The sequence below is a fragment of the Tenrec ecaudatus genome, chromosome 1 (genome assembly GCF_050624435.1).
Source record: "Tenrec ecaudatus isolate mTenEca1 chromosome 1, mTenEca1.hap1, whole genome shotgun sequence".
NCBI classification, from domain to species: Eukaryota; Metazoa; Chordata; class Mammalia; order Afrosoricida; family Tenrecidae; genus Tenrec; species Tenrec ecaudatus.
In genome coordinates, this window is record NC_134530.1 from 33503475 (window position 1) to 33514225 (window position 10751).

Here is a 10751-nt window from a genome sequence, read left to right on the forward strand (position 1 = left end):
AGTGTACATCCCACCTCCAGGGAGGAAGACAGGAGTTCCCGGAATCCTCAGGAGAAAGCTGTGCTCACAGAAACCTCATTGGCTGTGACCTGATTGACAGGCTAGACTCCACCCCTTCACTCAAGGTGACAGGAGATTATGTAACTGCCACAGATACTAAGCACGCTCAACCTCAGGATCTTTGCACAACTGCCCCCCTGCCACATCACTTCATCCTTGATCTCCAGGGCTCAGCACACCCTCCCAGAGAGGCAAGCCCTGTCCACAAACAAGAGAAACACCACACATGCCCTCTCCTTCCTCCCTTGATTCATTTTTCTCCATGGCTTTTTAACACTTACTATCTGTTAGAGCCTTATTCTGTTCACTGCTACACCTGCAGGGTTGAGACCCGTGCTTGGCACCTAGTAAATATATACGTACTAACTTCAGGGAAGTCGACTCCGACTCAGGTGGGTCAGGGTAGAACTGTGTTCCGGGGGTGTCCAACAACTGGTTTTTCAAGCACTGCTGAGTGGACTCCAATCTCAAACCTTTCTGAAAGTTAGCAGCTGAGCATGGTCACTGTGTGTCACCCTGAGACTCCAGGGTACATTGTCGGAATCAGTGTGCAGGTCTGGAATGGATGCCTGGTCTCAAACCTACTGCCCTGGGCAGAATCTCGGGGAGGCGCAGCTTGCATCTGTGTGATGCTCCCAATGGTTCAGAAGCCCAGCCTGGAGGCCAGTGGCCTGATCCTGACCAGGAGGATGGATGGAGTTTCCTCTGTGCCCATCCTTCTAGTGTCAGGTGTGCCCAGCAGAGCTGGTAGCAGCTGTGCAAAGGGCACCTGCATTGGAGACCTGGGCACTGTCACTGGCTCTGTCTTCTCGGGAGGGAGGGCCCACATGAACCAGCAGCACCGCAGCACCCGGAAGCTTACTGGACATACCGAACCTCAGGCCAGCTCCATCGGAAGCCGTGTCTTTCCCACACTCCCTAGTGACCCATGGCACCGTCGGGTTTGAGCATGGGGTACATGGCACATGTTAGAGGCATGGAGTCAGCCCACCGAGATCCTGGCATCCCAAATGCTGGTCCGGGTGTGCTGGCTGCCTTGGAGAAAGTGAGCTAACCTGTTAGGCCATGAGCTCCTCACCAGCCAAATAAGGATCATCGGGAAGTTTCTTCATCCTCTCAAGATCTGTTGCCACAAACATGGATAATGGAAAACAGAGGTGCTGAGCCTGACATTCTTCACAGACAAGAGGTGCTGTGAGAAGGTCAAGGTGCCATGACCTCCTGAGGCAGAAGGAACAAAGACGTCAAAGGCACCGGTCGAAAGGAATTGGCAACTTTGCCCAACTTGGAAGCCAAAAGCCTACTGGCTGGGTGGCCCCTAGTCTTCCAAGAGGTACCTCGGAAGAAAGGCATGGAGATCTACTTGCTAAAACTCAGCCACTGAAAACCCTTTGGAAAATGTGAAGCCTTGAACCTCAGTGAATCCTGCCGTCTAAAGCTTAGCTTGACTAGTAACAACTGTCTATCTTGAGCTTGGTGCTCTTTTTTTTTTTTTTTTAACATTTTATTAGGGACTCATACAACTCTTATCACAATCCATACATATACATACATCAATTGTGTAAAGCACATCCGTACATTCTTTGCCCTCATCATTTTCAAAGCATTTGCTCTCCACTTAAGCCCTTTGCATCAGGTCCTCTTTTTTTCCCCTCCCTCCCCGCTCCCCCTCCCTCATGCGCCCTTGATAATTTATAAATTATCATTTTGTCATATCTTGCCCTGTCTGGCATCTCCCTTCATCCCCTTTTCTGTTGTCCATCACCCAGGGAGGAGGTCACATGTAGATCCTTGTAATCTGTTCCCTCTTTCCAACCCACTCACCCTCTACCCTCCCAGTATCACCCCTCACACCACTGGGGGTCCTGAAGGATCATCCACCCTGGATTCCCTGTGCCTCCAGCTCCTATCTGCACCAGTGTACATCCTCTGGTCTAGCTAGACTTGTAAGGTAGAATTCGGATCATGGTAGTTTGGGGGGAGGAAGCATTTATGAACTGGAGGAAAGCTGTATTCTTCATCGGTGCTACATCGCACCCTGACTCATCTCCCCTAGACCCCTCTGCAACGGGATCTCCAGAGGCTGACAAATGGACTTTGGGTCTACACTCTGCACTTCTCCCTTCATTCACTATGGTAAGATTTTTTATAGAGGTCTAGACAAAGACATGTACATATGCAAATATATGAGGATGGGGAAATAGATCTATGTGCCTATATTTATAGGTTTAGTATTAAGGTGACAGAAGGGCCTTGGGCCTCTACTCAAGCATTCCCTCAATGCATGAATACTTTCTTCTATTAAATTGGCATTCTGTGATGCTCACAGTCCCGACACAACCGCTGAAGCCAAAGCGGGTGAACAAGCAAATGTGGTGAAGAAAGCTTATGGTGCCCTGTTATCAAAAGAGATAGCATCTATGGTCTTAAAGGCTGGAAGATAAACAAGCGGCCATCTAGCTCAGAAGCAACAAAACCCACATGGAAGAACACACCAGCCTGTGTGATCATGTGGTTCCTATGGGATCAGTTATCAGGCATCAAAGAACAAAAAAATCATATCATTGGCTGCACACCTCCATGATATGATCGCCGAGGACAAACAGGTGCATAAGCAAATGTGGCGAAGAAAGCTGATGGTGCCAGGCTATCAAAAGAGATAGCGTCTGGGGTCTTAAAGGCTTGAAGGTTAAACAAGCGGCCATCTAGCTCAGAAGCAACAAAACCCACATGGAAGAAGCACACCAGGCTGTGTGATCATGAGGTGTCGAAGGGATCAGGTATAAGGCATCATTAGGGGAAAAATATCTTACCATAGAGCTTGGTGCGCTTTTAAAAACTCCCTCTGTGGGATCTGATAGACAGCAGTAACTTGGAAACTAAGGAGGCAGTGAGTGTATGTTGATGGGGGAGGAGCGATTTGGAAAAGGGGGTGGGGGTGGGAATGGCTGCACCCCACTAAAAGGCAACAACCCATGCTGCTGAGCTGCTGAGCATGCTGCTGTGCATGGTGCCAGCACCAACAATGAATAGCACAGCTTTCAAGAACCCCAGCCATGTGTGGGATGCCCATGAGTCTGAAGTGACCTGAAGGAACCTGGTTTTGGTTGGTGATTCTGAGAGCATCCTTCCCTTCTCTGGCTCCTCATCCACTCAGCCGCCCTGGTAGGAGAAAGAAACTCTGGCGCTAGTCTGTCCAGGTGCTATTTGAGGCTCTCCTGCACCTGGCGGGAGCGCAACAGCAGGTTTGCTGGCCTCTGGCTGAGCTCTCTTCCCAGCCTGGGTCCACACACCAGAGTCCCGTTCACAGCCGGAAAGACCTGCAAGCCTTTCCCAGCAAACGTGTGAAAGGCCAAAAGGCCCAGCGATGACACGGTGAGTGGCCGGGAGATGGCTCCCGGCAGAACGGTCCCTGGAACTTTGATCTGATGAAACGTTCTCTGCATCTAGTGATGGGGTGTTTCCGCAGCCCCAGGGACCCCATTCCTCTCCTCCGCTGGCTCTTTGCCCAGAAATCATGTGGCCCCCCAGCCTATCGCCTCCTTTTGATAGTATCACACCACAGCTCCCCCTTCCATCCTCCCAGACTCTCCCAAGCTTTGCTTCCCATCGGGGACCCTTAACAGCAGCCAGATGGAGGCCAGTCTCCCCTAAACCTCTACGAAGGGTCAAACTCTCGTTTCATCTTGGCCCATGAAATGAGACCCTCCAGCGTCTTTATCACTTTATTGTCTTTTCTCCCTCCAAATTCCCTCCCAAGTTCTAGGTGAACTCTGTTTGGGAAGGCCCAGGGGGAAAGGTCCCTGATAAGAAGCATCCTCGTATTTCCAAAGGTGCTTTGTGAGCAAACACTTTCTCGTCGGCCTGAATAAAGAGAGCATTGGGCCGGCTGGAGCTCGGGTGTGTGTGTGACGTTCTCCGGGCTCCGGCGGGGGCCTTCGCCCTCTCTGCCCCGCTTGTCTGGGCATCGTCTCTGGGGTCCCTTCATCAATCTGTGGAGTGTGAAGACCTCTTCATTTCTGGGTTAAGCACATTCTACCTGGGAGCCAAGCCACAGACCCCAGAGCCTTCTTATCGTGGAGCTGTGAACCCATCCCAAGCCTCTCCCAAACCGCACCCCCAGGACTGCCGGCACGCTCGAGCGGACAGACTGGTCACCATGCAGTCTGACTTCATCCCACAGTCAGCTTGGGAAGTGGACGCCAGGATCAGACAGGGTAAGCAGCTAATGTCCTTGTCTCCGTCCCCTGGCGCTGCCGTGGCAGAATGACCCCACAGGTGAGTGACTTTGCCGCTACTGCTGTGGTTGGGTACCGACGTCCACCAACTGCCTCCGAGCCCCATGACAAAGGGGGCCTGCCCCGGGGAGGTTGCTAGGCTGTCATCTGGACAGAAGTAGATGTCCAGGGCTTTCTCTCACGGAGCTGCTGCAGCTAATCCCGCCTGCCGCCTGCGCATCCAGCCCAGCGTGCAGTGACCTTTCCTGCTGCCCTGTTGCCGCTGTCGGCCGGTGTCCCGTCCATGTTGAGTCCTGGGGTCGTCACACACCACAGAAACGGGCTTTTGCAAAAGAAGGATCCGAAGGCTCAGGACAGCGGTCAGGTGCACCTTAGTCCTCAGAGGAACCTCCCTGCTTTTCAGCACATTAAAGAGGTCTGGGCAGCAGATTGCCATGGGAAACAGGCCCCCGTTAGGAGGCCTGCCTGTGGCGGGGAGGCCAGCGTGGACAGAGCCCGCCTGACACCTGACGTCTCCAACCACTAACTGCTTGGTTCGGCTAAGAATGGCTGTGGGCGGGTGAAGGGCCGGCCCACCCCGGTGTCAGGTGTTGGGTAAGGACATGGCTACCTGTTCAGCCCCGTGCGATCTGGACCGTAGGACAGGAGTTTGTGGGCTGTCTAATCGCTACAACTGCCGTGGTCCTATCTCTCTCTCTCTCTCTCTCTCAGTCCTTTCCTCTGCTAGGAACCAACAGATTGCTGCCTGCGGCCCTCCCTCTGGGACGCATCATCGCTGGGAGCCTACACTGCCCCTATCTCTGGTTAGGAGGTGGGGAGCAACACTCTCAGGAGTCAGGGGTGCTGAGTGAGGAGCGAGAGAGAGAGTGGTCTCTGCTAGGACACTGGGACCTGAGCCCTGTCCCTGCCCCTCTGGCAGCCGCCCCACACTGTAGGAGACAGGGGACTCCTCCTCTTCTCCAACCTCCTTCCCTTCCTTTGAGTCACTCGGTCCCTCGGAAACCTCAGTGCTCGTCCTGTGCTGGGTTTGGGGGTGCAAGGAAACCTGGAGATTGAGAAGGCTGCTGTTCTCTGGAGTTTGCGGCCAGACCAAAGGGCTGCCATCCCTGAGTCTCCCACAGACACCAGAAAGAGGAAGCCTCTTTGGGGGAGCCAGGTGAGGATTTCTCCTCCACTTCCCTGAGCCTAGGAGCAAATGCACTGCCCATGCAGAGGGCCCCCCCCCTGCCTGGACCCCTGAGACTCAGGTCATTTCCTGACCCCCAAAGTCATTTCCTGACCCCCAAAGTCATTTCCTGACCCCCAAAGTCATTTCCTGACCCCCAAAGTCATTTCCTGACCCCCAAAGTTGTTTTCCTTTTGTTCCAATCTAGCTCCTGGTCCCTTCTCTGGTTTTATTTCAAGCTACTCAAAAGGCCTTAGAAATGGGGAAGAAGAGCAAGGAGAACATCGGGGTGGAGGGCGGGGGAGTTGGCGTGGGGGCAGGCCTGTCAAAGGCCTAGGTAGAGTGGTCTGGATCCTTCAGCCCCCTCCTGAATAGGACCCCATAGTATCTCCTGCAGGGAAGACAGGCCAGGCCTTGGGCCTTCTCTTCTGACCCTTCTCGGTGCCAGATTCTCCCAGGAGGCTTTCAGGACCACAGGCCCTCCAGCCAGCCCCACCCTGCCTCCACTCGCCGACACCACCATCCCGCTGCCTCCTCAGCCTGGTCTTGGGATGCCTGGTGGAGAACTCACGCCCATTTATTGCAAAACCAATTCCATGTGCTCCGTCCACACCTGCTCCTCCCACCAACTTCCCAACCCCGGCATATCCATCGCATTTTTCCGACCCAGGACGCCAGGGTCATTTCCGGTTCCTCCCTCAGGTCCACATCCAGGCCGTCAGAAAACCTTGCTGACCCTGTATCAGAAGGATGCAAATTGTGTTCGGGATTGGACGGCTTCACACCAGCTCCCCTCTTCCATCTCTCACCTGAGTCTTCCTGGTCTCCCTGGCTCCTGCCTCCGCCCTTTGAGATTCTTCTTGGCACAGCGTGCAGACGAAGCCTGGTAGACCATAAATCAAATGGTGCTGCAAGACGGCCCAGCCCCCTCAGTGAGACAGCTGGACTTGGCACGAGGCTCTCGGAAACCTCCCCATGCGGGTTACCCATGGGGCTGCTGGCTGCCATGTCAGCAGTTCAAAGCCACCTCGAGGGGAAGAGGAGGCTTCCGAACCCCGTAAAGAACTGTGGTGAAACGTCACAGGGGCAGCGCCACCCTGTCCTACACGGTAGCCACGAGTTGGCATCGACTCGATGACAAGGAGCTCGTTTTGGGGGAGGAAGCGACAACTGTGCGCTCTCAGAGGTCCTGGGACGCTGCTGCCGTTCTTCGTCCCGGTGCCAGAGAAAGGAGTCCACGCACGCGTCAAGGCCCCAAGAGAGTGATGCGAAGAAGGACGTCCGCAGAGACAAAGCACAGCCTCCAGACTGACTCAGAGCACCCGGGAGTGGCAGGGCCGAAAACGGTGTAAAGACTGGCGTGTGAGTCCGGGTAGACCAGAGAAACAAAGCAAGAGACATTCGTATGCGTGTAAAGAAAGAGTTTTCCATAAAGCAGGGGTCCTCAGACTTTTTAAACAGGGGCCAGTTCACTGTCCCTCAGGCCCGTTGGAGGGCCAGACTATAGTTTTAAAAAAACTATGAACAAATTCCTATGCACACTGTGCACATATCTTATTTTGAAGTTAAAAAAAAGGGGGGAAAACACCCCATAAATGTCCTCGGTGGGCCGCATGTGGCCCGCGGGCTGTAGTTTGAGGACCCCTGCTATAAAGACTACCTGTACATTGAGAAAACATCCCAGCCCAGTCAGGATCAAGCCCATACGTCTGATATTAAACTCCTTTTCAGACTCACGCAGCGCATGCAAGGATGCCGAATGCAGGAGGATCACAGGCCGGTGGGTGGAGAGTCTTGTGGATCCAGTGGCAGTAGACGCATCTCAGTGCTTGTGTGGGTCTCCACGTGGCTCCTCCAGCTCCAGGGCTCTAGTGTAGCTCCATGCGCCTTGTCAACAGGAAGACAACGCGGAGAGTGAGTGTGGGTCTGGCCTTCAGGGAGCTATTTATCTCCTTCACGCCTCCAAAATGAGGTCATCGAGCTGCGGTGACCTGATTGTCAGGCTAGACCACCCCTTCACAAGTTGGCACCAGATTAGGTCACTGCCACAACTGGGTACAGGGTATGTCCACGTTGACAGGTTGGGAGAGCTTCAGACAGGTTATCAGGAAGGACTCGCCCCTGGAGAAGGACATCATGCTTTGGTAAAGAAGAGGGTCAGCAAAAAGAGACCCCCCCCACCCCCTCACCACCCCCGCAAGCCGATGGACACCGTGGCTGCAACAATGGGCTCACACGCAAGGCTGCACGGGCGGTGCAGGGCATTGGATCGCACAGGCACTGGGATCAGCATTCACAAGATCGAGACAGTCAGCCGTGGCTGGGAACAGGGTGGTGCCCACTGAAGGCCGGGGCTTCCTGGGAGGTGATAGGACAGTCTAGAGTTGGGGTGATGGTTTCATATGCCTGGAGTATACGCAAGGGGACTCGCTTGTACACTTAAATGGGTGAATTGTGTGGCTTATGCATTCAAGCCCAGCGACCCTTTTAAAACAAGCAAACAAAAACACAGGGGGAATGAAAACTGGTATGGAAACCAAGTTCATTCAGGGGACACCCGGGTCAGAAAACCGCGACAGCTCCTGCGTAGGGGCCAGGAAGGCCAGTCTTCCTCCCAACAAGTTTTCTGCACCACTCGTGCAGTTTGGGCATGTGGGTCCAAGACTCGCTCCCCAAGAGGCAGGAGTTTGAAATCTCAGATTGGGGGGCGGGGAGTCTCTGGAGGAGCTGGGACGAGCCAGCCATTCACCCTAGAAGTGTGGTCTCAGCCGCCCCCTGGCGGATACCCAGAGACAGGCCGGGAGGTTCAACCGGACGGGTCCAAAGCTGTGCTCCCTGCTCCCAGCCACACGTCCTTGTGCACCCAGAGGAGGGCCGGCTCAGCCGCTCCATACATCACTGCTTTTGACTTTTAAAAACTTTATTCTGAAACATCTCCCTATATATTTTTAAAATAGAATAGTATAATGAACCAACACCCCCACCCCCACCCCACCCACCCCACCCCCATATACCAATTCTCTGTACAAACGGCCAATACACTTGACTGGTAACCACAAGTTAGAGGTTTGAGTTTCCCCACACACACACCAGAGGCACTGAGGAAGAAAGGCCTGACAATCAACCTCCAACAACCCAGCCCCTGAAAGCCCGGGGAGCGCAGCTCTACTCTGACCCATACAGGGGTGGGGGTGGGGGGTCACCATGAGTCAGCTTCAGCTCAGTGGCCACTGGCTTTATGTCTCATCCACCGACACCAGGGCGAGGAGCCGTCCAGGGCAACGTGACCTCCACCCCCGCCCCTCCCTGTCGTAATGGTAGCGGAAGTCCCAGATGGTGCCTTATCGCTTCTGTAAATAGTTCCACGCGTGTCCTCTAAAAGAGAAGGACGCTGCCACCACCGCAGTGTAGCCTCACCTTGACAAAGTACCCGTCAGCGACCCGAGCCCGTCAGGGTGCACATCACCGATTGTTTCACAAATGTTGAAAACAAAAGATACCCATTTTTGTTAGCAGTTTCTTTGACTCAGAATCCACGGAGATGGGTTGATGGGTCATTGAAACTTTCAAAATAGACTTTATTTCTTAGGAGCCAAGTTCAGGGTCCAGGAAGACCACGCAGACCAAACCCACGTCCCCTTGGCTCCCTCAGCTCCCCCTCTCTCCTGTTAGTGACCCCCTGCCTTCCTGAGGTTCTATTGTTACAATGGCTGCACCCAAGTGGATAACTAACCTGTTATTAACTAAAGTCCCTGGTTTACGTTAGAATTCACTCTTCGTGTGACAAATGCATCACGCCATGTGTCCTCAGGACAGTATCATACAATATCGTTTCTCTGCCATCCGAATGCCCTAGACGCCACCTCGTCATCCCAGCCCCCGTCTCCACCCGCCAGCCCCTGTCAACCACTGATCGTGTTTTGTTTGGCTCCGTCTACAGTCTTGCCTTTTCCCAAATGTCCTTGCACCGGAATCCGACGGCACGTAGCTTTGTTGCTCAATACTCATTTAAGCTTCCTCCACGTTTTCCTAGCTTGATGGCCTGTCCTGGCAATTCACCTGTTGAGGAGGGGCCCCCACCTGCCGCCATCCCCACGGAGGCAGACAGCCATGCCTTTCTCCTGCAGTGCCGCCCATGGGCTCTAACTACCTGCTTCCCAGTCAACTGCCAAGACTTTAACCGCTGCGCCACCAGGGCACAATGCTCTTACCGCCTGATTCGGATTTGCAAGTGGCCTGGGTTGCCAGGATGTACTATGTTCATCTCTCTGCCACTAGCTTTCTGATCGATACAAAAATAACCAAATGCTGCCTCGCGGTGGATGCTGACATAGCGACAGGCGCTGTGTGGGACGGCACAGAATTGTGCATGAGAGCTTGTCTGGCCTGCTGTCTTTACACAACGAGGCTTGACCTTGACGGTCCAGCGCATGAAGCATCGGGTTGCTAACTGCCAAGGTCCACCTCTGGAAACCACCAGCCGCTCTGCGGGAGAAAGAGCAGGCTCTCTGCTCCCGGGAAGAGTTGCAGTCTCAGAAACCCACAGGGGCAGTGCTACCAGGCCCAGTCCGGTCGCTGGGAGTCCGTTTAAACAGGAAGTGTAGCTGAGATGAGACCCGGTCAGAGAAGAAAGGGAAATGCTACCCCGTTCTTCCGCCCTGGCAGAGTGCTGGGACTAATCTCCATCCAACTCCTGGGGAGATGTGCGAGAGAGTCCAAGAAGCAAGAGAGGCCAGCCCGATGGGGACGGTGAGGCCCTCCTTGGCCTCTCCCAGCAATGCTTCCCCGGTCAGCTCCAATCTGCGCCCTTGACCCCTCTCTCTGAGCTGCCTCTCTTCTTCGGGTTTGGGTGCCCTGCTCTGCTTCTTCCAGAACAATCCACCATCCTCGAGCCCCGATCTTCCAGTCGGGGAGCCTGTTTGCTGCCAACAGCCTGAACTTTCAGAGGGCGGTCAAAGATGGGAAACTTAGTCTTTTGACCCAAGGAATAATTGAGCTTAGTTTGTAAAGAATGTGGGAGTGCTGGTGGCATACTGGTGAGACACTGGGCTACTAACTGCAAAGTCAACAGTTTGAAACCACCAGCCGCTCTGTGGAAGAAAGAGGAGGCTTTCTACTCCTGTAAAGAGTGACATACAGTCTCAGGAGCCCGCAGGGGCTGTTTTACACTGGCCGTTCTATGGGGTCGATCCGAGTGGGCAGGGAGTGAGTCCAGAGTGCTTCCCTTGAGCTGTTTGCTCTTTGAAGCTTGATCGGTTTGGGACCAAACAGACCGCAGGACGTTGGGG